The following is a 25,574-nucleotide window of genomic DNA, read 5'->3' as shown; positions in this document are numbered from 1 at the left end:
AAAGCGCCTAAGAGGGTTAGAGGCTCCCTCGCGGATAACTCCGTGTGGTATGTTGATAGCAGTCCGGAGCGACCTCGGCGGACCAAGCCTCGGGCCGCCTCGTAAGTACCAGAATCCGAAAACGTCTGGCCTTCCCGGTTTGTAATATTGATATACCTTAAACCTTGTTATTGAAGTCCAGCATGCGATAGCTCCCCGCGATCCTCGACAGAGGGGTGTCTAGACTCAAAGGAGATGGCTAGCATGTCTCCGCCACCTGCTCATTCTGTCTCTCCCAAGGGTGACGACGAGGTGGTGTCGCAAAAGACCTTCCCCGACCGAGGGGGCTTCTGGAGATCATCGGGGTGGCGCCCCAGGATGATTCCTCAGTCACTGGACACATGTGGGAAAAGGCCCCTATGGGGACTGGTGACGGGGGCCGAGTTCCCTTCAGACTTGAGCCGGATACCATTCCGGAGATCTATGCGGCCCCGGAGTCCAGCGAACGGCATTCTCCAAAAGGAGGGAATGTGCCTATTCCGCCGGTGACCTCTATCCAACCAGAGGCACCGGATAATCTGCTAGAGGCGCTACGAGGCGCCTCTATTATGGATGAACACCGCACCCTTATGGGCACGGTAATAGAGAAGGTCTAGTTTGTGAAAAGCGGACCGACCGAAGCCTGCACTAGCCTTCTATCGGGCTTTGAGGTAAGTAATGCGTTTGTAGGAAGAATATCACAATATAGATAGTAGCCCGTGATGCTTTGTTTGGTGTTCGGAAAGAAAAAGCCGAACAGAGGATCAATAAGAAATATCGCATGAGTCTAACATAAGTTGTATGTGTGAATAAGCAGGTATCGCTGCAGGCTGCCACCGCTCATGCTACAGAGGTCTCCGGACTGAAGCGGAAACTGGAGCGGGCCAAGGAAGAGCTCGGCCTCGTGAAGAAGCAGCTGGAACATAGCCAAGGTATGCAGTAACCTGTGGGTATGTTTTAAGAAAAAATGAATAGTCCGTCTAGACTGAGGTGTCATAAACTTTATTAGGGGCCACGACCGAGGTGGCAGCCCTCAAGAAGGCGTTAGCCGAGGCCCAGGACAAAGCGGCCAAGGAACGCGCCGCGCGCGAGAAGCACGAGGCCCAGGTTGGCGAGGCGCAGCAACAGCTCTAGGGCGCGATCGAGAGATTCGAGTCCTTGGAGCGCGATTGTAAGGCGCAAGAGTCCGAAGGCAAAGGCCCGCCAGAGCGCATAGGATGCACGACCCGAAGCCCAGAACGTCCTCCAGGATATTCAGGCGGCCAAGGAGATTGCGGTGGGTAATTCTTTCACCATGCAAAGCAAGTATGTAGAAGAAACGTTCCTTGTACTTATCCGAATTTGGGTTTTCCAGGGGCGTTTATGGATCTGTCGCGCAGTATATCAGATGTTGCCGAGCATTATAGAGCCAAAGAAGGGACGTCTACGGAGAAGATATTCTGGTCCCAATATCTTGGACCCGAACATCCGTTGCCCTTCAGCTACCAGCTCAAGCAGTTGGTCGAGCTGCACAGGTCGGCAGAGCTAGCCATGAAGGATCTGATAGTCCGGTTGTGGCCTACCGAGCCTATACCTAGCAGCTACTTCGGACTTGTTAAGCGGCTTGTAAGTGCCTGTCCGCGGCTCGAAGCCGTGAAGCGGCCAGTCTGTATTGAAGGTGCACGTATGGCATTCGCCCGCGTCAAGACGCATTAGGCAAAGCTGGATGCCAAGAAGCTGATGACCGAGGGGCTGCTGGAGGGCAAGGAGCATCGTCGATCCGAGCTCTATTTTGATGGCGTCCTGGAGGGGTCCCGCCTTGTGGCGGAGCAATGTTCGAAGGATGTCATGTTCCCATGAGAACATTTGTATTATCCTGTCCTGTAATATGGAACAATGATGTTATCTATTATAATGCTTGTGATTTATATTTTACCTCTTGTGCGTCCGTTTATGAAATCTGAGGGTTGACTAGTCGTGGGCTTCTGCCCCCACGTAGATAGTACGGGGGTGTTCGAGATAAATCTAAACACTCTTTACTCCACATTCTGGTCCTTAAAGGAGGTGTTTAGCGCAACGAACAAGGCAATCGGACTATGCGGCCTTTACCACCCTCACTTAGCCATAGGAGTTTGACAATTAAGAAAGTTGGTGAAGCCCCTTCTATTTGGAAGGCCGAACTAGGGGCGTTGTACACACCTAATCGGAGGAACCGATTCTTTGCAAGAAGTGGAAAAAAAATCTCTAACGATTTGGAACCTCTCGAACAGCTGACCAGCTCTCGCCGCATCATGATAGTCAGTTTTCAGCTTTCTGTACTGAAGTGCTCGTGCGGAAGAACCGGGACACAATCGCAGTAGTTCTCCCTTTACTACCCTAGTCGATATAGCGGAACGTAAGGTAGTAAGCACAGGAGCCGGGCAACCCAACTATTTACCAAAGACATGATTCGGAGCCGATGCATATAATGCTATAAGTTCGGTGTGCCGAACTATACTGGAAAAGTGTTTGGACTTTTATTGCCGTAATGCGGGCTGTGATGAAGCCCCTGACGCAGTAATACGTACCATGGTGTACGTGTGCAATAAGTAATATATACAAAGGTGAGGAAACAGGAAAATTAAGTAATAAGCTGACACCACCATTTATTCACCATTGTGATGTAATTAGTACGTCGAGGCGTACTTTGTGCAAGTAATGCGATAAGCAAGTAAAGCTATTTAACATGCCACAACCAAGGGCGAGCTGCGTGCAGCTATGTAAAACAAGTATGGCAATCTTTTAATAGAGACCACCTGGGGATTCCCTTGTATGCCAGAGCTCCTTGCCTCCTTGGTGTGTTCTGCGAACGGCTCGTCCGTATTGACCTCGAAAAGAGAAAAAAAACGTAAAAAAAGAAAAAAAATAAAGGCGTGTGAATCCCAGGGTCGGTCAAGCCGCACTGTGGATCGCGAGCGAGTTATGCCTCCGTCAGTACCCATGGGGTTTTGAGTGCGTAGTTATGTACGCGCGGTACGGATGCCATTTCCTCATCGGGGCTAGGACGGAGGCCAAATTTACTAATTCAGCTCTTGACAAACCGAGCTGCCCTGTTGCAGTGTAGCCCAGACCTTCTTCATGATGTCCAGGGGCTCGACAGCCGGATTATGGTGCCGCTTGAGAAGGCCGCTCTGTACTTCTGCTGCTAGGGCTACGGTATGCTCCTCTGTGCGGAGGGAACGTTCCATGTTTCCATTTACTGTAATGATTCTGCGTGGACCGGGCATCTTGAGCTTGAGATAAGCATAATGTGGCACCGCGCTGAATCTAGCAAACACGGTTCGTCCGAGCAATGCATGGTAGCCGCTGCGGAAGGGGACGATTTCGAAGATTAGCTCTTCGCTTCGGAAGTTATCCGGGGAACCGATGACCACCTCCAGCGTGATCGAGCCCATACGACGGGCCTCTACGCCTGGTATAACTCCTTTAAAGGTAGTTATCATGGGCTTGATTCGTGAGGGATTAATGCCCATTTTGCGTATTGTATCCTCATAGAGCAGGTTGAGGCTGCTACCACCATCCATTAGGACTCGTGTCATGTGAAATCCGTCGATGATTGGGTCGAGTACCAATGCGGCCGAACCGCCATGACGGATGCTAGTTGGATGATCACGACGATCAAAGGTGATCGGGAATGACGACCATGGGTTGAATTTTGGGGCGACTCGCTCTACCGCATAAACGTCCCGAGTGCGCGCTTGCGCTCCCTTTTGGGGATGTGTGTAGCATATATCATGTTCACCATTTTGGCTTGAGGCGGGAATTTCTTCTGCCCCCCAGTGTTCGGCTGCCGGGGCTCCTCGTCTTCGTCCTCGCTCTGCGATTCCCCTTCCTTGTTTCCGCTATTTACCTTGCTGGCTTGCTTAAAGACCCGGCAATCTCTGTTAGTATGGTTGGCCGGTTTGTCTGGGGTGCCATGTATCTGGCATGGACGATCGAGTATGCGGTCCAAGCTGGATGGTCCTCCGCCATTCCTTTTATAGGGCTTCTTTCGCTGGCCGGACTTGGAGCCACTGAATCCGGCGTGAACTGTAGTGTCATCGGTGTTATTGCCATTGCTTCGGCATTTGTGTATGTTGCGCCGGAGCTTGCTGGTGCTGTTTTTGGCCTCGGAGGGGCCTGCTTCGTTGGTTGTGTTTGTACTACGAGCCAGCCAACTATCCTCTCCCGTGGAAAAGCGGGTCATAAGTGCCATGAGGGCTGCCATGGACCTCGGCTTTTCTTGGCCGAGGTGGCGGGCGAGCCATTCGTCACGGATGCTATGCTTAAAGGCCGCTAGGGCTTCGGCATCCAGACAGTCAATGATCTGGTTCTTTTTGGTTAGGAACCTAGTCGAGATTTTTCTTGCCAATTCTCCAGGTTGTTGAACTATGTGGCTTAAGTCATCGGCATCGGGTGGCCGGATATATGTACCTTGGAAGTTGTCAAGGAAGGCTTCTTCCAAGTCCTCCCAGCTGCCGATGGAATTTTTGGGCAGGCTATTTAGCCAGTGTCGAGCTGGCCCTTTGAGCTTTAGTAGGAGGTATTTGATGGCATGGAGGTCGTCTCCACGGGCCATTTGGATGCGGAGAATAAAGTCCTCAATCCATACTGCGGGATCGGTTGTTCCGTCGTATAATTCAATATTGACGGGCTTAAACCCCTCGGGGAATTTGTGATCCAACACCTTATCTGTGAAGCAGAGAGGGTGTGCGGCGCCTCTATATCGGGCCGTGTCACGGCGCACCTCCGATGAAGTCTGTCTGCGGTTATCGGCCCGGGTGTAACTAGGTTTGTCACGTCCGAATAGGTAGCCGTCATCCCGAGTCGGGAAGCATCCTCGCGATGCGTAGATTGATCTGGTGAGTCCTGCTCTACTGTCCAAATCCTGCCGAAGGTCGTATGTATGGTCCCGAGCTGTTCTGTCCCTGTTTTTGCGAGGTGGTGGGGCGGGCTGTTGTTCGGCCTGAGTTGCCGTTGTATCCCGACCGCGGGGTGGTCGGTCCGCCGCACTATCGCGACCACGTGGTGGTCGTTCCGCATTGTGTGAGGGAGGTATGGGATCTGGTGCCTCCTCATCAAATTGAGGTAGCATTCTGTGCTTTGGGTAACTCTTGGCTGGGCACTTGAGGCCGTTTTCTTCGGCTGCCAGGACATCGGTCCATCTGTCAATGAGTAGGTCTTGATCGACTTGGAGCTGTTGTTGCTTTTTCTTTAGGCTTCTTGTAGTAGCTATTAGCTGGCGCTTGAAGCTCTCCTGCTCGAGGGGTGCCTCAGGCACGATGAAGTCCTCATTGCCAAGGCTCTCATCATCCTCGGGGACTGGACGATAACTATCATCATCTGGATCATTGGGCATGGCCTGTTTATCAGGGTTATCTTGCCCCTTGTCTTGTTCCTCCTGTTCGGATGCAGCCCCGACATGGTCTTCATTATTTTTGGGGACGCCCGGAGTACTACTTTCTCCGGTGCTAGTGCCATCATCTTTTGAGCAACGAGGCTTAGAGCGGCGTTTAGGGCGCCGGCGCTTGGACTGTGTCTCAGAAGGTTTATTCGCAACTGGATCTCCTTTGTCATCGTCGCTAGCTTTTTTAGGTGTGTCGACCATGTACACATCGTACGAAGAGGTGGCCGTCCAACTTCCAGTAAATGGCGGGTCTTGGCCTTGCTCCTGGTCGGCATCGTCATCCATACCATCAATGTCTTCAGAGCCGTAATCAAGCACATCGGTTAAGTCATCAACAGTGGCTATGAAGTGGGTGGTGGCTGGGAAGCGAAATTTCCCATCATCAGCCTCTGGCTCGAACCGAACATAGTTCGGCTGTGAGTCCTTCTCCAAGGACAAGTTCTTTAAAGAGCTTAGCACATCACCCAAAAGTGAGTGCTGGAAGATGTCTGCGGCGCTAAATTCAAAAATCGATAACCGATCCAGCTCGGTGTCCGCAGGTGTGCCCGGTCCGGGAGTTATAGCCGGAGACGAGTCCGGAGTTCCATTGCCGCAAATATTGAGGGGTGCCGAGTCAGTGTGCAGCTCCAACGCCGCGGACTTGGTGGCCTCGGATGGCATGATCTGCTCCGGTTCTAAGGCCGCTGCAGCAACAGGGACCATCTCCTGGATGTGATCCGATGAAAGATTTGAGTCATGTTCATCGGGGCAAGGGGGAGCGATTGCTGCGGTCTCAAATCCATTGAAGATCAGGTCTCCACAGATATCCGCGACGTAGTTCAAGCTTCCGAATCTAACCTGGTGGCCAGGGCATAGCTATCGATCTGCTCCAGATGGCCAAGCGAGTTGGCCCGTAGTACGAAGCCGCCGAACACGAAAATCTGTCTGGGGAGGACGATTTCTCCTTGGACAGTGTCACTACAGACGATTGAATGGGCCATCGAACCTTTCGTTGACGGCATAGTGGAACTCTCAATGAAAGCACCAATGTCGGTGTCAAAACCAGCGGATCTCGGGTAGGGGGTCCCGAACCGTGCGTCTAGGATCGATGGTAATAGGAGACAGGGGACACGATGTTTACCCAGGTTCGGGCCCTCTCTATGGAGGTAATACCCTACGTCCTACTTGATTGATCTTGATGAATATGAGTGTTACAAGAGTTGATCTACCACGAGATCGTAATGGCTAAACCCTAGAAGCCTACCCTGTATGACTATGGTAATGAGTATCTGCTTTTCGGACTAACCCCTCCGGTTTATATAAACACCGGGGGGATCTAGGGTTTACATAGAGTCGTTTACATAAGAAGAGATCTTCATCTTCGGTCGCCAAGCTTCCCTTCCACGCCAAGGAGAGTCCAATCCGGACACGGGTACAGTCTTCGGCCTTCATGTCTTCACAGCCCATCAGTCCGGCCCATGGATAATAGGCCGGACGCCCGAGGACCCCTTAGTCTAGGACTCCCTCAAGTGTACCGGTGAGTGAATGGAGAGATAAGGGCAAAAAAAGCACGTGAAAAACGGAGTGAAGTTCAAGTAGACATGCCGAGAAGTTCAAGTTCTTCACGCGGGGCATATTCGAAGAATCTGTTTTGCGATAAAGGCAGAACGAATGATCCCGCCATTTTCGAAATTACTTGAAAATGGCTAAGAATCATAGAAAACCATCAACATGAAAAAGTTTCGCATTTTCCGTAGCTTTTCAACGGTATATTATTTGCCCCATTCCAATAAAGTATGTAGAAATTACAGCGAAAATACATTTTTAGCAATTTTGAAAATTGACTTAAAACAGCAAGGAATTGGGAGAAACAATATATAGGAAAAGTTTCGCATTTCCTCAAGCTTTCCAACGCCATATCATTTGCTGCATTCGGACGTAAGGTTAAAAAATTAGCTCAAAAATACGAACTCGATAGAACTTGTGCCGTTTTCTAAATTACTTTTAAATCGTTCAATATTAGAAAAAAAATTCAACAATAGAAAGTAGCACATTTTCATAAGCTTTCCAACACCATATCATTTGTCTCAATTGGATTAGCCGTTTAGAAATGACATCGAAAGTACGAACTCGGCTATTTGATTTGCGAAATTTTACGATTTTCCAAATTACTCTTTAACTATAAGGAATTAGGGAAAACTTTCAACATGTGAAAGGAGCGGTTTTACAACAGCTTTCCGATGCCATATTATTTTCCTAATTCCGATAAATGGTTTAAAAATGCGATCGAAAATATGATTCATGTTTTTTGTATGAAGAAAAAACGATTTTAAAAAGTGCTCTTAAACCGCTTACATTTTGCCAAAAATTCAACTTGGTTCATGATACTGGTGTCCATAGCTTTCCAACGGTATATCGCAAGCCCCATTTGGACAATGTTGGCGGAAGTTCAACCTAGCACTGGGAGAAGTTCAGGTCAAACAACTTAGGCAGTAAAATTGCAAAAATGCAATTTCATCACAACCGGACAGAAAAATCTGCCAACGAGCGAGATTCCTATTTAAAACGGGTATTTAGTTGCTAAAAAGGTTTCTATATTACACTAACATCATATAGAACACAACTAAGCAGAATAATTCGCGCGGGGAGACACGGTTGCAAAGATAGCCCGAAGGTCGGGTTCGTACAGAGGGAAGTTCAGGCGCGTTACTCAGGCAGTTCAGGTTGTGATCAGAATATTATTCTGATCCCGTGATTAGAATAGTGTTTATATATACCCCGGACGATTTGACCATAGCATCACAGAAAAATCCTTTGTTCTTGTTTCGTGCTATTTTTCTGGCAGATCTGAAAATATGTCGTCTCAATATTCGGAGGGAGAGAGCTATGTCACTGATTACATCGCAAACCCCAAGGTCTATGGGGAAGAGGATCATTATGGTTGGACCACGGATGAGGAGGAAGACGTTGACATGGAGAAATAAGAGAGGATAGCTCTGATGAATATGAAGATCCACTCCCTCAACCTAGAGATATGCACATGGAGTTCAAGAAGTCAAGCCTCCCTAACAAAGCCGGTAATTATAAGATTCAATTTATCCCATCTCGTCTTCTGCAGGAGAGCAAGGCAACATTATGCAAAAGGGTATTAAAGCTTGAGTTGGAGAATGAGGATCTCAGGGAGGAAAATTTTAGCCTCAGACGCAAGCTGGAGAAAAAGACTACCTCATCTACACCACCACCTACATCTTCGTCACCAAAGGAGACTTGAGTACACAGGTATGGGCACTCCCCTTGGCTTGTGCCAAGCTTGGGGGAGATGCCCCGATATCGTATCACCATCACTTTTATTACCATTATCTATTTTACTTTGATCCCTAGTTATTTCATGATTTAGTGGAATAAAAGTTAAGTATGATCTATTTTTTGAGTGCTAGTTTCATGATCTATCTATGTAATCAAGTGAGAGTTATATAATAAAGTTTAGTTTGAGTTTTTGCTTCTTTACTTTTCTATTTCAATCAAAATAAGAGAAAATAATGGAAAAGATCATATGCTCGTCTTATGGTAAGTAATGACATCACATAAGGAAAAGTATAAATGGTAAACTTTGTTGAAAGTTGACAAACATAACATTGGTCAATAATGCAATTCATGTAAGAATTAATAAGGTAAGATAAGATTCACATGCAAATACACTATCTTGGACATCTTTTATGATTGTGAGCCCCCACTAAATTTCTTATGCCAAATTGTTGACGTTCGACAAGGAAGACAATGCAATGATTTTATGTTTGCTTAATATCCTTTCTAGCCAAAAATCCGCACTAAGTAGAGATACTACTTGTGCATCCAAAACCCCTAAACCCAAACTCATGTTTGATAATCCACCATACCTAGCTATGGATTGAGTAAGATCCTTCAAGTAAGTTGTCATCGGTGCAAAAAGGCAATAAAAATTGCTTTTAAATGTGTTTGATCCTTTAATGTAAGGGAAATTAAGCGTTGTACGAACTTGTGATGGCAAAGTAATAAAAGCGACAGACTGCATAATAAAGGTTGCTATCATAAGGGGCAATATAACATGACGTTCTTTTGCATTAAGAGATTGTGCATATAAAACCAAAAAGCGCATGACAACCTCTGCTTCCCTCTGCGAAGGGCCTATCTTTTACTTTTATGTATTTACTTTTTATGCAAGAGTTGAAGTATTCTCCTCTATTCCTTTTTATTTTTCTCTTTGGCAAGCATTATGTGGTGGGGAAAGATCTAGGCACATATACCTAGTTGGATATGAGTGAGCATGAGTTATTATTGTTGACATCACCCTTGAGGTGAATAAGTTGGGAGGCGCAACTATAAGCCCCTATCTTTCTATGTGTGCGGTTGACAATTTTTCTCCTACATATGTTGTGAGTGTTAGCAATCATAGAAGATTAAATGATGGTTGAGTATGTGGACTTGCCAAGAGGCTCCGATACGAGACCCTTCCTGAAAATATGATGAATTGTAGTTGCAAAGTTGGTTGAGAACATAGTTTGTTAGTTTTCAATAAAGTTTATGCTTTTTACTTCGATGTTGTGATGAATTGTTACTTGTTCATAAGAAGTTATATTGTGACGCCCGAATAGTTAAGCTATAGTGAACCTCTGCTAATGATGCCACGTCACCTCGATTACTATTGATAAAGTCGCGTCAGTTTGAAACCCAGCTCAAATTTTAAAACAAAAACAAACAACAAAAGTTTTCAAACAATAAAACAAAAATGTTCGGATTGTGACAAATATTCCATACTAAATATTGGTCAAGAAACCACACTTTTGTAAAGTATTTAAGTGCACTATATTAAGTAAAACGGTACCAAAAACGATTATTTAAATACCGTTTATAATTAATAAAATGTCAAACTAAGTTATTTGGGGACTAGACTTTTTGTGACTGTGGACTAAGTTCAAATACTAATTTAGATGCTAAGTGTATATTTTACTAAAACTAAAATAAAATGTAACTAAAATAAACCAGGAAAGAATAAATAAAAAGAAAAGAAATAAAACAAAGCAAAAGAAAAAGGACCCCCCTAGTTGGGCCTTGGACCAGCTAGCAGCCAAGCCAGCCCAACAGGCCCACCTAACCCCCTGGCCTATATAGCCTCGTACCCCAAACCCTAACCCCTCGTCGCCCCACTCGCCCACTCCTCGCTTCCCCTCCCCCCGATCCAGATCGGACCGGGGCACGCACGCATCGGCCTCAATGACCTTCCGCCGTCGCCGTCGCCCAGAGTTCCACGGACCTCGCCAGAGCCACCCTGTCGTCCCCAACCTTGTCGCCACGTCCCCGTCATCGCTCGCCTTCGTCCCTGTCCTCCTCCCCGAGCCCCGCTGCCGTTTCCCTATGCCCCGCGATGAGGCCCCCGACCTCTCCTCCTCTACCTCATGTCCTCGCGCGCACCCACACACGTCTGCGCCTTTGTGTGCACGCCCGTGCCCGCATCGCCGCACCCGCATGCCGGAGCTCGCGCTCCAAGATGCACTCCCCCTCCCCCGTTTCTGCTTTTGCCAGTGCCTGCGCGACCACGGCCGCTCCCGGCTGCGCTCAGGACCGTGCCGGCTGCGCTCCCCTCTAGCTCGCCGCGCTCGTAGTGCTCCTCCCCCTTGTCACCCGCGCAGCCCCGCTCGGCCCTGCTCGCCAGCCCAGCACCTGCCGTCACCATGCCCCGCCGCGCCTCTCTCCCACTCGTTCTCTGCTGCAAGCTGCAGCTGCCACATGCTGCTACCGCGCTCCACCCTCACCGCTAATGCGCGCTGCTGCTCCACTGCTAGCCCTGGCCTCCAGCGCCCGCCGTGCCCGGCCACCCGCTGCTGCTCCCGGCGGCTCTGGCGAGCCACCCCGCACGCATCGTCGCCTCTTACTGTGCCCCCAGCGCCCCGCTCGCATTTCGCGCGCCTCGCCTTTGGCTCCCGGTCCCGCACCGCTCCTCCACAGCCGGCGCCCTCCCCCCTTGCCGGAGTCCCCTTCCCTGGTGGACTCGGGCGCGCGCCCGCATGCCCGTAACCGCCACCCGTGCCCTGTTCAGGCCCTCTGGGCTACTGACTAGGGGCCCCGCGCCCCTGAAATGAAAACATTTAAAAAAGATAAAAATAAAAATATTAATTAATCAATTAAAGAATTAATTAACTTAATTAATTTTGTTTAATTAACCTAATCATTTAGCTAAACTAATTAAACCTGTTTAGTTAGTCTTAGACAATGACAGTGGGACCCACACGTTAGTTTGACTAAGTCAACGGTCAGAGTTGATCGCTGGCATCATGATGATGTCATAAATGCTTTTGAATAAATTAATCTGTTAATTCCTGAAAATGATTAAATATTTATAAATTAATATTAAATAATCCATACCTCGGATGAAGAAACTTTGTACATGAAAGTTGCTTAGAACGACGAGACGAATCAGAATACGCAGTCCGTTCGTTCACCACAGGCCCCTAGCATAGCGAACATGCAACAATCCACCTCTGGTTCGTTTGTCCAAAAACGTGAAACACCGGGAATACTTTCCCGGATGTTTCCCCCCTTCGTCGGTATCACCTACCACCGTGTTAGGGCACTCCTAGCACCGTTATATGTCATGGCATGCATCATCATCCATCTGTTTGCATTGTATTCATTGTTTCTTCCCCCTCTTATCTCCAGTAGACTATGAGACTGACGCCGCGACTACCCCGGTCGACTACGGTGTTGACGAACCCTCCTTCTCTGCCGAGCTTCCAGGCAAGCCCCACTTGATCAACCCGGTATCGCATATTCCTTCTTTCTTCTGCTTGCATTAGAGTAGTGTGGCATGTTACTGCTTTCGGTTAATCCTATTCCACTGCATGGCATGTCTTTGTTATTATAGTTGTTACCTTTACCTGCAATCCTAAATGCTTAGTATAGGATGCTAGTTTATCATCAGTGGCCCTACCTTGTCCGTCTGCCATGCTATACTACCGGGCCGTGATCACTCGGGAGGTGATCACGGGTATATACTTACATACATATTACATATGATACATGTGGTGACTAAAGTCAGGTCGGCTCGTAGAGTACCCGCGAGTGACTCACAGATTGGGGACTGAAAGGACATTTGTCCCGACGACCCTCTGGGTGGATCTTTGTGGCAGAGCGACATGGCAGGCTGAGACCACCTAGGTGAGAGGTGGGCCTGGCCCCTGGTCGGCGTCCACGGTTACATCAATTCACACGCTTAACAAGATCTTGGTATTTGATCAGACTCTTGCTACGAGCCTATACGCACTAACCAACTACGCGGGAACAGTTATGGGCACTCGACGTTGTGGTATCAGCCGAAGCCTTTTTGACATGAGCGACTGAGCGGGGTGCGCCGGGTTGGACCACATAACACAACTTCCCTTGTAATGGACATTGCTAGGTCTGCTCACCAGCCGCCCTCGCAACATGCAACTGTGCAACGGGCGATGGGCCCAGGCCCTTGCACGCTTAGGATTTAGACCGGCGTGCTGACCTCTTTGTTGTGGCTAGGTAGGGCTGTGACGTGTTGATCTTCCGAGGACGAGCATGCCCAGGAAAGTGTGTCCGGCCAGAGGGATCGAGCGTGTTGGTTATTGTGGTGCACCCCTGCAGGGAAGTTTATCTATTCGAATAGCCATGTCCCCTGGTAAAAGGACGACCTGGAGTTGTACCTCGACCTTATGACAACTAGAACTGGATACTTAATATAACACACCCTTTCAAGTGCCAGATACAACCTAGTGATCGCTCTCTCACAGGGCGACAAGGAGAGGATCGCCGGGTAGGATTTATGCTATACATGATGCTTGGTGAAGTTACCAGCCACTCTCTTCTATATGCTTCAAGATGGAGGCTGCCAGAAGCGTAGTCTTCGATAGGACTAGCTATCCCCCTCTTATTCTGGCATTCTACAGTTCAGTCCACAAATACTACCCATTTCATTGATACCAATGCATATGTAGTGTAGATCCTTGCTTGCGAGTACTTTGGATGAGTACTCACGGATGTTTTCTCCCTCTTTTCCCCCTTTCTATTCTTCTTGATTGTTGCAACCAGATGCTGGAGCCCAGGAGCCAGACGCCACCGTCAATGACGACTCCTACTACAGCACGGGTGCCTACTGCTACATGCAGGGTGTCGCCAACGACCAGGAATAGTTTAGGAGGATCCCAGGAAGGAGGGTTGCACCTCTTTTAGATCTGTATCCCAGTTTGTGCTAGCCATCTTATGGCACCTTGTTTAACTTTATGTCTATACTCAGATATTATTGCTTCCGATGACTCGTCTATGATCGAGCACTTGTATTCGAGCCCTCGAAGCCCGTGGCTTGTATTATGATGCTTGTATGACTTATTTATTTGTAGAGTTGTGTTGTGATATCTTCCCGCGAGTCCCTGATTTTGATCATACATGTTTGCGTGTATGATTAGTGTACGATTGAATCAGGGGCATCACAAGTTGGTATCAGAGCCGACTGCCTGTAGGAATCCCCCTTCCACACCCCTTGGCCGAAGTCGAGTCTAGACATTGCAAAACTTTTACTAACATGGCTGTGTGGCTTACGGGCCGACGTCACCATTGGGTGGTATTAGGATCTTTTACTCCTCGATCTATACTCTGCGACTCTGATCTCTCTACTATTCCGGTTAAATGAATTTTTTAACTCTGACATTAGGATCTCGTGATTGCATCCACCCAGAGTGCCCCTTATTGCAGAGGATCGCCTGCTGCACCAAAAGATTCCGAAGATACTGTATGATGTTCTCTCGAGACTTTATGCCATCACTTTTGCAATTCCCTTCCATCAGTAAAACCCATATAGATAACCACGTACCCGTGCTATTCATACAATCATTCCCTGTTGATCTTGTTATTGCAAGATACCCCAAAATTCTCCCTATTGTGCCGAGAATACTTTGTGCCTACTACCTTGAAGTTCTTTGCTACCTGAATACCTTTATGGATAATTTCTCACACTTACCGAGTATCCACTCATATCCAGTTGATTCATGTATTTCACAAAAGTCTTCGAAATACCATTCAATCTTCCAAAAATCCTCAACATCTTATTGCTCTTGAAATTTTTGCTTGCTTGCATTATGATTAACCCCATAAATCTGGTAATCTTATTGGCATCTTTTGTCATTATCATTTTGAGTCCGTTGATTCAATATGTTGCGAATGCTCACAATCCTCAATCAGATCCTAGAATTCATCCTTCCGGCTCAGACGTCATTTTAAACATGAGCTAGATCTCGACCAGTCAAATTGTCATCGATTGTACCCCTAAGTCTACCCGACTTATCCATCCTTAAACAGAGCATTTGCTTCCGATCCCTTGATTTGGAAATCATAATTCCTTTTTATTTGAGCTTTGAATTAGTCAGTTGTTTAATCCAATGCCTTTGCATGGTTTCTTCCTCTGGTTGTGTGCCGGTGCTCACGTCAGCTCCGTTATGGACCGTCAGATCCGTTGTTGAATTATCATCCGAAAGTGTCCTTCGTATACAAAAATGAGAAGTTCTTTCCCTGATACATAATGCCATTGGTAAATCCTATTCTCTGATTTGGCTAACCATGCTCTGCTTTTCAAGCTAGTGATAATTACTCTCGAAGTTTGTGGCATATGTTTCTAAGATGCCCTGATGGGTTGAGCCTATGCCTTCCTTAATCTGTGCGGACCCGAAAGTTTTCCAAGGTTCATACTCCTCTGGTAATTCACCAGGTAGGTCTTCGCACTCAAATCATTTTTAATAGAGCAGTGATTGAAAGTTTATGCATTGCAAAAGTGGGAGTCGACCTTGAACTTTGTGTTCATGCCCATGGACACGATGTAGATCTTATCATTAAAGCTTCTCTTAAATTAATTATTTCCTTGGTATAAGTTCATTTTATATCTGGGATCTGGCCTTTTTCAATCGTGGTTCCGAGCATGTTCTCCTTTAAATACCATTTCTCGTGTAAGTTTAAGCACTTGTCTTCTACAGAGCAATACCCCAGTCCAACCTCTACTTTGATATGTCGTCGAATATTACCCCCCGGTATCTCGAGATTATCACGGAACTGCATAACTTATGAGTTCTTCATGAAGTACTACATTCTCACTGATTCCAATTTTCTTCACGGGCTCTGAGTTATTAAACACCCAAAGACACTGACAACTGAATCGAGTCCGCACTCGATTCAATGAGGATTAGATATCTTCATTGCTTACAAGTTTAATACTCCAACATGTCTTTCCTAGCATGAACGGCTACATCAATATCATGCTAATTTTAACTGTGCTACATGGTCCTTCTTCCCGGAGCACAAATTTTGATGGTGAGCTAATCTTACGTCGACCTTCCTCGTCATATAATTTCTCCTTGAACAACAAACTTGATTTCGAATAGCCATTTGCTTCATCATTCCTTTGACTTGATTCCATCGCCGATCAATTACATCTTCATGAAATCTCTCAACAAATGTGTCGTGATCATCATCAGCATTCTGATGTGAAAAATTCAAAACTTCTAGCAACCTTATTGCTTGTAAGTTAATGAGCGATAGTTACATTCTTTGTGTATTGGATATCGAATCACCCTTCTAACATTGATCTTGCTACCTAAGCCCATAATTAGGGTGCACCTTTCAACCAATGTTTGATTGTGTATGTTTTCCTTGAGCATACATCATTATATCATTTGATATGACACATGTTATCTCCTTTTTCACATAATTGTGGAAATCCATCTTTTTGGAGATCTCGATGATATCTAGTTGAGTCCATCAGCCACCTCCTCATCCTCTCCTTGGTTTAATGATGAACTCTGGTTTCGGAACTTGCTTCCATGGTTCATTTCCCGAGAATCTTAAAATGTCCTTGAGTTAATTTGTGTTGCACCTTTTCTTCTCGGGCATCCTGAGTCTGAGGTATCCTGACACCAATCAGATCTGAAACTCGGTCAGATATGATGGTTGGAACATTTTCCAAGAGTCATAGCATTGGTATTTATATGACCCGGTAAGAGGATGTCATGCCTAGCATACCTGCCCGGAGGACCTATTGTTATAGTTTCCTTTTAGCGATTCTTCCATGAGGAAATCGTAAGACTTATTTTATAAGTTGTTCGATGGATCCTTTGTGTATCCAAAGTCCGACCTTTGCTTGAAGACCATGTCAATGCTATCTCGAAGCATGTATGTGGCACTCCTATCATCAATAAGAACATTTGAAGCACAATGCTAAATGTTCTTTATCAATTATTCAAACACTGTTGTTTGGGTACTGTCATGAAATTCCTCTCCACTTACCTAAATGGTTTTCTACTTCTATACTGTCATGGAAATCATGCTCTGTTTGTCCTTGGGAAGGATATACCCCTGAAATATGTGTTTAAACACATTTTCCTTTCCATTGTTCTGTTTAATTTGATAATCATATTATCCTTTCCATTGTTTGGTTTAACCTTTCTTGAGGTCTATATGGTCTAAGCAGTAATATTCTCCTGCTTATGTAAACACCTCGGTGTACAATTCTGTCAGCAAGACCCTGTTACTATTGTTGATGAAATTCTGGTAGCCACCGATGGATGATAAATTTGCCTAATGGTCCGCCTCGTTCAACGAGCAGGAAAATGGTTCTCTTCATCCCTCACCCTTGGTACAGACATTGTTGCCGACATAACTGATAGGATACCCTCTAACATATCTTGCTATCATGACCGTGCCATATGTCAACGCCTTCCTACTTTTAAACCACATGGTGGGACCATAACCAACATTTCCACAGGATCGAAACCTGACTCTCCTATACACCCACTACTAGGGAAAACCTTATACACAGAAATTTAGCAGTAGCGCATGGCAAAAACGGGCGCTAGTGCTAAGTAGCAGTAGCGCGTGTGCGAAAACCGCGCTACAGATACAATAGTAGCAGTAGCGCATGCGCATGAAAAAGCGCTACGACTAATATTCCCATTGCCAAAACGATAGGCTACGCATAGCAGTAGCGGTCTTGAGAGAAGCGCGCTACCGCTAGGACATAAGTAGCAGCGCGTTTCGCGCGGAGAGCGCTACTGCTAATGGAAATAAAATGAAATGGAAAAGTAAATGAAAAAGAAGGAAATAGAAAAAGGAGAAAGAAAAAAATAAAATGTAGATCAAAATAAATGAAAAAGCGAAAAAGGAGAAAGGCGTAGCAGTAGCGTTTGTTCGTAAGAGGCGCTATAGCTAACGTAGCTGCAGCGCGTTTCCTAGACCCCCGCTGTAGAAATAGAAAAGGAAATAAGAAATATGAAGGGAACTACATAGCTATAGCAGTAACGCACTTTGTGAAAATCGCTATAACTAACTTAGCTATAGCGCGTTTCGCGAAAAGCGCTACCGCTAAGTTTGACTTAACCAAAAAACCTTTTCGCCCCGGCCACCACTTCTCCCCCAAATCCGTCGACCCACCCCACCGCCGTCTGCCCGATTCATCGTCGCCCCACTTCGCCGCCATCTCCTGCCGACATCGACGCCCCCGGAGCCACCAGAGCCGTGCGTCGTCGACACCACCGGAGCCGCACGGCCACATCAACGCCACCGGAGCCGCAGTCGACGCCACCGGATCCTCCCTCGCTGTCACCGGAGATGCCCCTGCCTCCCTCGCCACCACCGGAGCCATCCTCCATAAGCCCCCACCCGTCCTCTCTCTCTGTCTCTCTAAATTAGTTAGGTTAATTTAGTTAGGGAAAGAATTTAGTTAGGTTAATTTAGTTAGGAAAAGAATTTAGTTAGGTTAATTTAGTTAGGAAAAGAATTTAGTTAGGTTAATTTAGTTAGGGAAAGAATTTAGATAGGGCTTTGACAGAGACGCCCCTGCCTCCCTCGCCATAGGAAAAAATTGTATATGCTTAACTAGGGCAGTAGGGTTAGGGTTGTAGTGTTTAATTACAAATGTTAGGAAAGTAAGGTTTAACTAGATGTTAACTAGGGTGGTAGGATTTAGTTTAGAGAAAAAAATCAATATAAAAATATAAATTTCTATTAGTGTTTCCAGTCTAGTAGGTTCTTAATTTTTTAGTGAATTTTTATTAGGACAAAAATTTAGGACATAATTTGAGTTCTAGGTTCATAATTTGAGTTCTAGGGTTCATCCATCTATATTTGGTTTTTGAATTGAGTTTCAGAGAGCATGAGATTTGTGTAGATTTTCTTGAAGTGTCAAACACTAGGAGATGCAAATTTGAAGTGGTCATGATATATGAAAAATCCTCAGCTGTGTTTGCTCATTGATCATAATCGACATTGAAGTGGTTCGATTGTGCCCAAGTGGCCTTTTGTTGCTTCCAGGGAATGAAGCCGAGTGGCCTATGTTTTGCCAGAATGTTGATTCATTTCCGTTCCGGCAAAATTCAGGTTCTCGATTTGTCCACTTTTTAGCAAAGGTCATGCCAAAATTTTCCATGAATTTCGGCATGACTTGTGCTACAAACTAGGACATATCGAGTGCCCGGGATTTGCCGCACAGGGAAGGAGTCAATGTTCCTGCAAAACAATAGGCATTTTTATGTCATTATTCATTTTATTAGGTCTAGAATTAATTGACTAGATTTAATCGTAGGAAACATGGCTAGCAACGATGAAGGACGGGGTTCTGGTGATTGCGACGACGTCTACCGGGCGGCAGACAAATTTTTTAGCCTTGCCGACACGCAGACCGGTGCTGAGACTAAGACCGGTGCTGAGACTCAGACCGGCATCGAGACCGGCGCTGAAACTGAGACCAGCGCTGCCTCGGGGAGCGGAGCCGGTGTAGAACCGAAAGAAAAGAGGCAACGGCCTCCTAATAAACTCAGGACTACTAGACTGGTGGTCATGGAGGTGGACGATGACAATTTTGAGCCAAAGGCGCCTGAGGAAGCGCGTCGATGCTACGGCAATCAAATAAGCTGCATCATACGGACAACCGCCACCATCAACGATGAGAAAACTACAGAAGATAGAAAATATGAGGAGCTCCCTCCTAAAGAAGTTTCACCATATATTCTTGTTCCCGGGCCGGAATGAGAAGGATTATGAAGATCCAGATGAGGACCCGGCAATGAAGAAGATAAACAAACACGCCATGACCAAGTTTAGCGACGCGTTGGCCACCTGGAAAAATCGAGTGAAAGCAAAGATCATCGACAAGAAGGAACCCTACTCCAAGATTGTAAAGGATAATCCGACAATCACGGAAGGGAAGTTTCAAATATTCAAGGAGGCTTGCGAGGCCGAAGCTGCCAAAAAAGTCTCAGTACATGAAGGGGATTCAAGAGAGGAACATTGGGAGCCACCACCTCGGAAGCCGTGGTTACAGCGGAAAGAGGTCCAAATGGGCCAAGGAGGACGCGGAAGCCGTGAGTCTGGGCATCCCAGACCCCTTGGCAGATTTCACTGTCCCATAGGAGTGTGACGTCCTCAGGGCCCGGCACTGTTGGGACCCGGTGAAGAAGGTTTACGAGACAAAACCGGTCATTACGGAGTTCATGAGACTGCTGGTAATTTTAGTTTCTGATCAATTCGACTGCACATGTTAGTCATATTTGTAAACGATCTCTGTGCCTTTTGCAGAGATAGCAGCACCGGATTGCGGCCGAAAGTGACTCGCCGTCTGAGGCATTGGCGAGGCCCAAGTGGGACACTCCATTCAACCGGGCATTGAACATATTGAAACGACAACCGGTGGATACTCGACCGTCGTATGGACGCGTGCACGGTGTCGGAGACGGCACCACGTGGAAGAAGTACTACTGTGAGACCACGGAGGAGAGAAAGGAAAGACGGAGGTTAACTGAAGAAAACATTGACAAGAAGGTTGAGATTGCGGTTGAGAAGAAATCATCTCAGACAGTCGCAACAGCGGTAGCTGCCGCAAAACAGGTGGTTGCAGATTTGTCTACTTCCTTGGTGACGGGCGTTTTCACCTGTACAAGGAAAAATCCAGAAAAAAATGCAGAGGACTTTCCCCTTGCTGACTTCTTGGGGAGCAGCTCGACTAGCGTTGCACCAGCACCTGCTCGCGCACCGGCTCCCGCACCAGACGTGCTCGGTGGTGCTTCGTCTTTGGCTGAGCTCGACGCCCTCACGGTATCTGTCACACCGGCCCCCTTCAATATAAATGTATAATCTCCCGTTTTCGTTGCCTTTCGGATGTCTCACGTCGTAGACTTTTCTTTGCAGGCCGACGAAACCCCGTGCACCATATTGTACACCATCGGCGACCAGAAGGTGGACGTGGGGAAGGCGACGATAATGGAGCCGAAGGAACCATTGTTCCACAGCCGGCCGATCCCCCCGAACGTCTTCAAGGTTTCCGTGGCCAGTGTCAAACCGGGCCACGAGAATTTGCCTCCTCCAATACTAGTGGGGGATGACGACGAGACACCGCCGCAGCTTGGTGATTGTTGCAATGGGTGGGTCCTGTTGTGGCCAAAGAGTCTCCTTCATCTGGAGGCGGCCGGGAGCACACCCACGAGCACGCAGCCTCAGCAAGGTATGAAAATCAACACCCCACCTACCCAATTAGCGTCGGGTGTCGGGTTGGGTGATAGCGGACGGGGTAAGGAGGAGGCTCCATTAGTCGCTGAGGACGTCACCATGGATGAGGATGAGGATGACGATGGCACTGAACAGTATGTCTATACTGGCGCCTTCTCAGGGTTTGAGCGTCATGAGTCGGTGCCTGAATTGCCGTCTCAACGTATTATGGACGACCTTCGAGTAGTAAAGAAGTCTAGGAAGAGAGCGAGGAAAGGCAAAAACGCTGATTCTATGATCCAGCAGCCTCGGCTTCAGGACCATATAGATATCCCCGATGCGGATAAATGGCATATCCCCGGTCAACAAATCCAACCTGCAACAGCGCTACGGGTCAGATTCGGCGATCTAAGGAGACTTCATGATGATGTGCTACGGGTAGAGAAAGGCCTCATCGCCTCGAAAGATCCAGGATACCCACTCTACGTGGTTAACGTTCCGCGGCAAATGTCGTACATCGACAGCTTCCCCGCGGATAAGTTCTTCCTCCGATTCGATTACATATTCGACATGTTTCACGTGAAGAAGCTGGATTTTATGTTTGTCCGCCTTTATGCCTTGCACATGAACTACATCATCGAGGTTGAGCAGATATCTCATATCTGTGTCGCTGACCTGTACTACATGCACGAGGGCTTCTTGGGAGTCTGCGCAAAGCACCGTGAATACGGGAGGGATTACATCGTCAATTTCATGCTCGCCAATAAGGACAAGGAGGCGATTCTCGTGCCTTATCATCCCGTGTAAGTCATCTGCGCTACTATCCTTCCTTCGATTTCAATCATTCATTTACACGGTGGAGGCTAATTAATTTGAGGTGTACTTATTTTGCGCAGCGGCGGGCGCGCCGTCCTCATCATCCTCTACCCCCGATTCTCCCACGCTCTTTACTTGGACTCGTCGAAGAACATTCACAAAAAGGATTACACCCACATCAAGTATGTTCTCGACAGTGCTATGTTTTACTACCAAGCAAGGGGTGGACAGGTCAGGGACAAGAAGAGAAGGGGCGGCAGGGCCGCCTTCGGCCATAGGACTGACTTCTGCTGCATCCAGCAACCGAACGATTCTCTTAATGATGGATTCTATGTCCTACACCACATGCTGGAGTATAGACGGGATCACCAGAACCTTCACATGTCACCTAGATCCGGCGATGCCCATATTCTGCAATGGGCAAAGGACATAGGAGATATCGAGGATCATCGACTTCGAGCTGAGTTCTATAACATCCAGCGCGAACTTGCCCAAATCATCATGAAGGAGGTCATCGGAAAAACAGGGATGTTCTACGGAGAAGGACAAATGTCACGGGAAGACGTCCGAACATGGATAGCCTCTCAGCGTCTCGACATGAAGCCTTTCACTAAGCTCAAGGACTATCTCCCTGACTTGGATAGATGGAACGACATGTTGGAGTGATTGTCGATATATGACAATGTGTCCGTTTAGTCCATACTTTCTGTATGACAAAACTTTGAGTTATGCATAGTGAAACTTTATTTGTGATGTAATTAAACCGTCCTCCTCCTCGACTAGCGAAAATCACTCTAGTTAGGGCATTTTGGGGTACGATGAACTTTGTTATTTATGCTTATGATATGTTGTTTCTATTTTTGCCAAGTCTGTCTCTTTCTGTTGCTCAACTATATATGTTGCATATCATCGACTCATGTGATGATGCAGGTGCATAGATCATAGATGGCGAAGAAGTGCAACGCCAGGAGTATATATACGACAAGTGGCCGGAGTGTCAGGCCCAGGTGTATTGGTTTCCGGTTTCCGAGTGACAGGCGGTAGTTAGTTTAGGTTCACGCTAATGCGAGAGAGGGATACAAACTCATGTACTCAAAGTGATAGCTCTTCTCGCGTATATCATTGTTTAGATGGATGACGATGTATTTGCCAAGTAATCGAGACTTGTATCACTATTTTCGAGATGATGACGAGAGACCACTTTGTGTTGGATGATGATTATGATGATGACATGACTTGATGAGACTAATTGTATGTATATGCTATGACTACATTTGTATGTGTATGATATGCTAAAGATTATTGTATAAAGCCTATTCAAATACAAAACAAATACAAAACAAATATGCAGGGAAAAAACTAATAAAACTAGTAGTAGCGAGGGGGGGGGGGGAAATTGAGCAGTAGCGCCGCCTTACCAGTAGCGCTTCCTAGTAAACAGCGTTGCAGATAATATCAGCAGCGCCCTTTTCTAAAGAGCGCTACAGCTATTCATGTATAGCAGTAGCGTGGGACAACAGGCGCTACTGCTATACGTTAGCTGTAGTGCCTTATTAGTAGCACCGGTCCCCGCGCTACTGAGAGGCCCAAAACCCGTGCTGTTGCTAGGCTTTTCCCTAGTAGTGACCCATGTTGCCAAAGTATTCCTCATGTTTGACCCCGTATGTAGTTCACCTGTCACCTTCCTAGAGATGATCTATTCTGGTATCAAATATGATACCTATTCCCGCTTCTCTGAACTTCCCGATTCTCTGAACCCCTTTCATGCCTTGATTAAGACATCGAACGATTGACTAACCGCTTGAAACTTCTTACGTACCTTCTTGCTCGGCTCTCGATGTGTTTCATTTGACCAATTTGAGAGATATTCATGTAATCATTCATGGGATAACCCCCGATGATTACCCTTATAGCCTTCTATCATTGTCGAGCTGCCCCTTTCCTATCTGTAAGTACGATGGATTTCACGAAGAAATGCTGATGACTTATCTTGATAACCTGAAGCAAAGGAATGAAGACATCAACGGAAGCGGTCAACTTCTTCGAGAAGAGCAACCAAGACCGAGAAGATTCATTAGAATTTTGTAACCAGAACTTTCCTCCTTACTCCACCTCTTAAATCTTGGGACGAGATTTCTTGTAGTCAAGGAGAATTGTGATGCCCGGATAGTTAAGCTACAGTGAACCTCCGCTAATGATGCCATGCCACCTCAGTTACTGTTGATAAACTCGCGTCAGTTCGAAACCCAGTTCAAATTTTAAAATAAAAACAAACAACAAAAGTTTTTAAACAATAAAACAAAAATGTCAGATTGTGACAAATATTCCATACTAAATATTGTTGAAGAAACCACACTCTTGTAAAGTATTTAAGTGCACTATATTAAGTAAAACAATAGCAAAAACGATTATTTAAATACCTTTTATAATTAATAAAATGTCAAACTAAGTTATGGGGACTAGACTTTTTGTGACTGTGGACTAAGTTGAAATACTAATTTAGATGCTAAGTGTATATTTTACTAAAACTAAAATAAAATGTAAATAAAATAAAACATGAAAGAATAAATAAAAATAATAGAAATAAAACAAAGCAAAAGAAAAAGGACCCTCCCCGCTGGGCCCTGGCCCCGCTGGCAACCAGGCCAGCCCAACCGGCACACCTAACCCCCTGGCCTATATGGTCGCGTACCCCAAACCCCATAACCCCCATTGCCCCACTCCCCCACTCCTCGCTTCCCCTCCCCCCACCCGATCTAGATCGGATCGGGGCACGCACGCATCGACCTCGACGAAACGACGTCGTCGCTGCCTCCCAGAGCTCCACGGGGCTCACCGGAGCCACCCCATCGCCCCCGACCCCGTCGCCTCGTCCCCGTCGTCGTCCCCGTCCTCCTCCCCGAGCCCCGCTGCCGTTTCCCTACACCCCGCGGTGAGGCCCCCGGCCTCTCCTCCTCCCCCTGTCCCCGCGCGCACCCACGCATGTATGCGCCTTCGCGCGCGTGCCCGTGCCCGTGTGCCGGAGCTCGCGCTCCAGGCCACACTCGCCCCCCCCTCCCCTGTCTCTACTTACGCCGATGCCTGCGTGACCACGGTCGCGCCCGGCTGCGCTCGGGACCGCGCCGGCTGCGTTCCCCTCTAGCTTGTCGCACCCGCCGTGTTGCTCCTCCCTATCACCCGCCCAGCCCCGCTCGGCCCTGCTCGCCAGCCCAACGCTCGCTGTCACCGCGCACCGCTGCGCCTGTCCCCTTGCTCTCTGTTGTGAGCTGCAGTTGTTGCTGCTGTGTTGCGGCGCTGCCGCCACCACCACTGCAGCCCTACTGCTCGCCCAACCCTGCCCCGCGCCTCCCCGCTCATGCAAGCTGCCACTTGTGCCCGCCCCTTTAGCTGCGCTGTTGCTGCCACTTGCTGCTGCCGCCGCGCTCCGCGCTCACTGCTGCTGCGTGCTGCTGCTCCGCTGCTAGCCCTGGTTGCTGGTGCCCTGTCGTGCTCGGCCATCCCGCCGCTACTCCCGGCGGCTCCGGCGAGCCACCCCGCACGCGTCGCCCCCTCTGACCGGGCCGCCAGTGCCCTGCGCGCATGCCACGCACCTCGCCTTCACCCCACCGGCCCCGTGTCGCTTCGCCAAAGGCGGCGCCCGCAGCCACGGCCATGCCTAATACGTCTCCAACATATCTATAATTTTTTATTGTTCCGTGCTATTATTTTATCTATTTTGGATGTTTAATGGGCTTTAATATGCACTTTATATTATTTTTCGTACTAACCTATTAACCGAAGGCCTAGTGCAAATTGTTGTTTTTTGCCTATTTCAGTGTTTCGCAGAAAAGGAATATCAAAC

Source organism: Triticum urartu, chromosome 7A (genome assembly GCF_056163025.1).
Source record: "Triticum urartu cultivar PI428250 chromosome 7A, HENAU_Tu73, whole genome shotgun sequence".
NCBI lineage: Eukaryota > Viridiplantae > Streptophyta > Magnoliopsida > Poales > Poaceae > Triticum > Triticum urartu.
The sequence above is the reverse complement of the archived record's forward strand: the minus strand, read 5'-3'. Positions refer to the sequence as shown.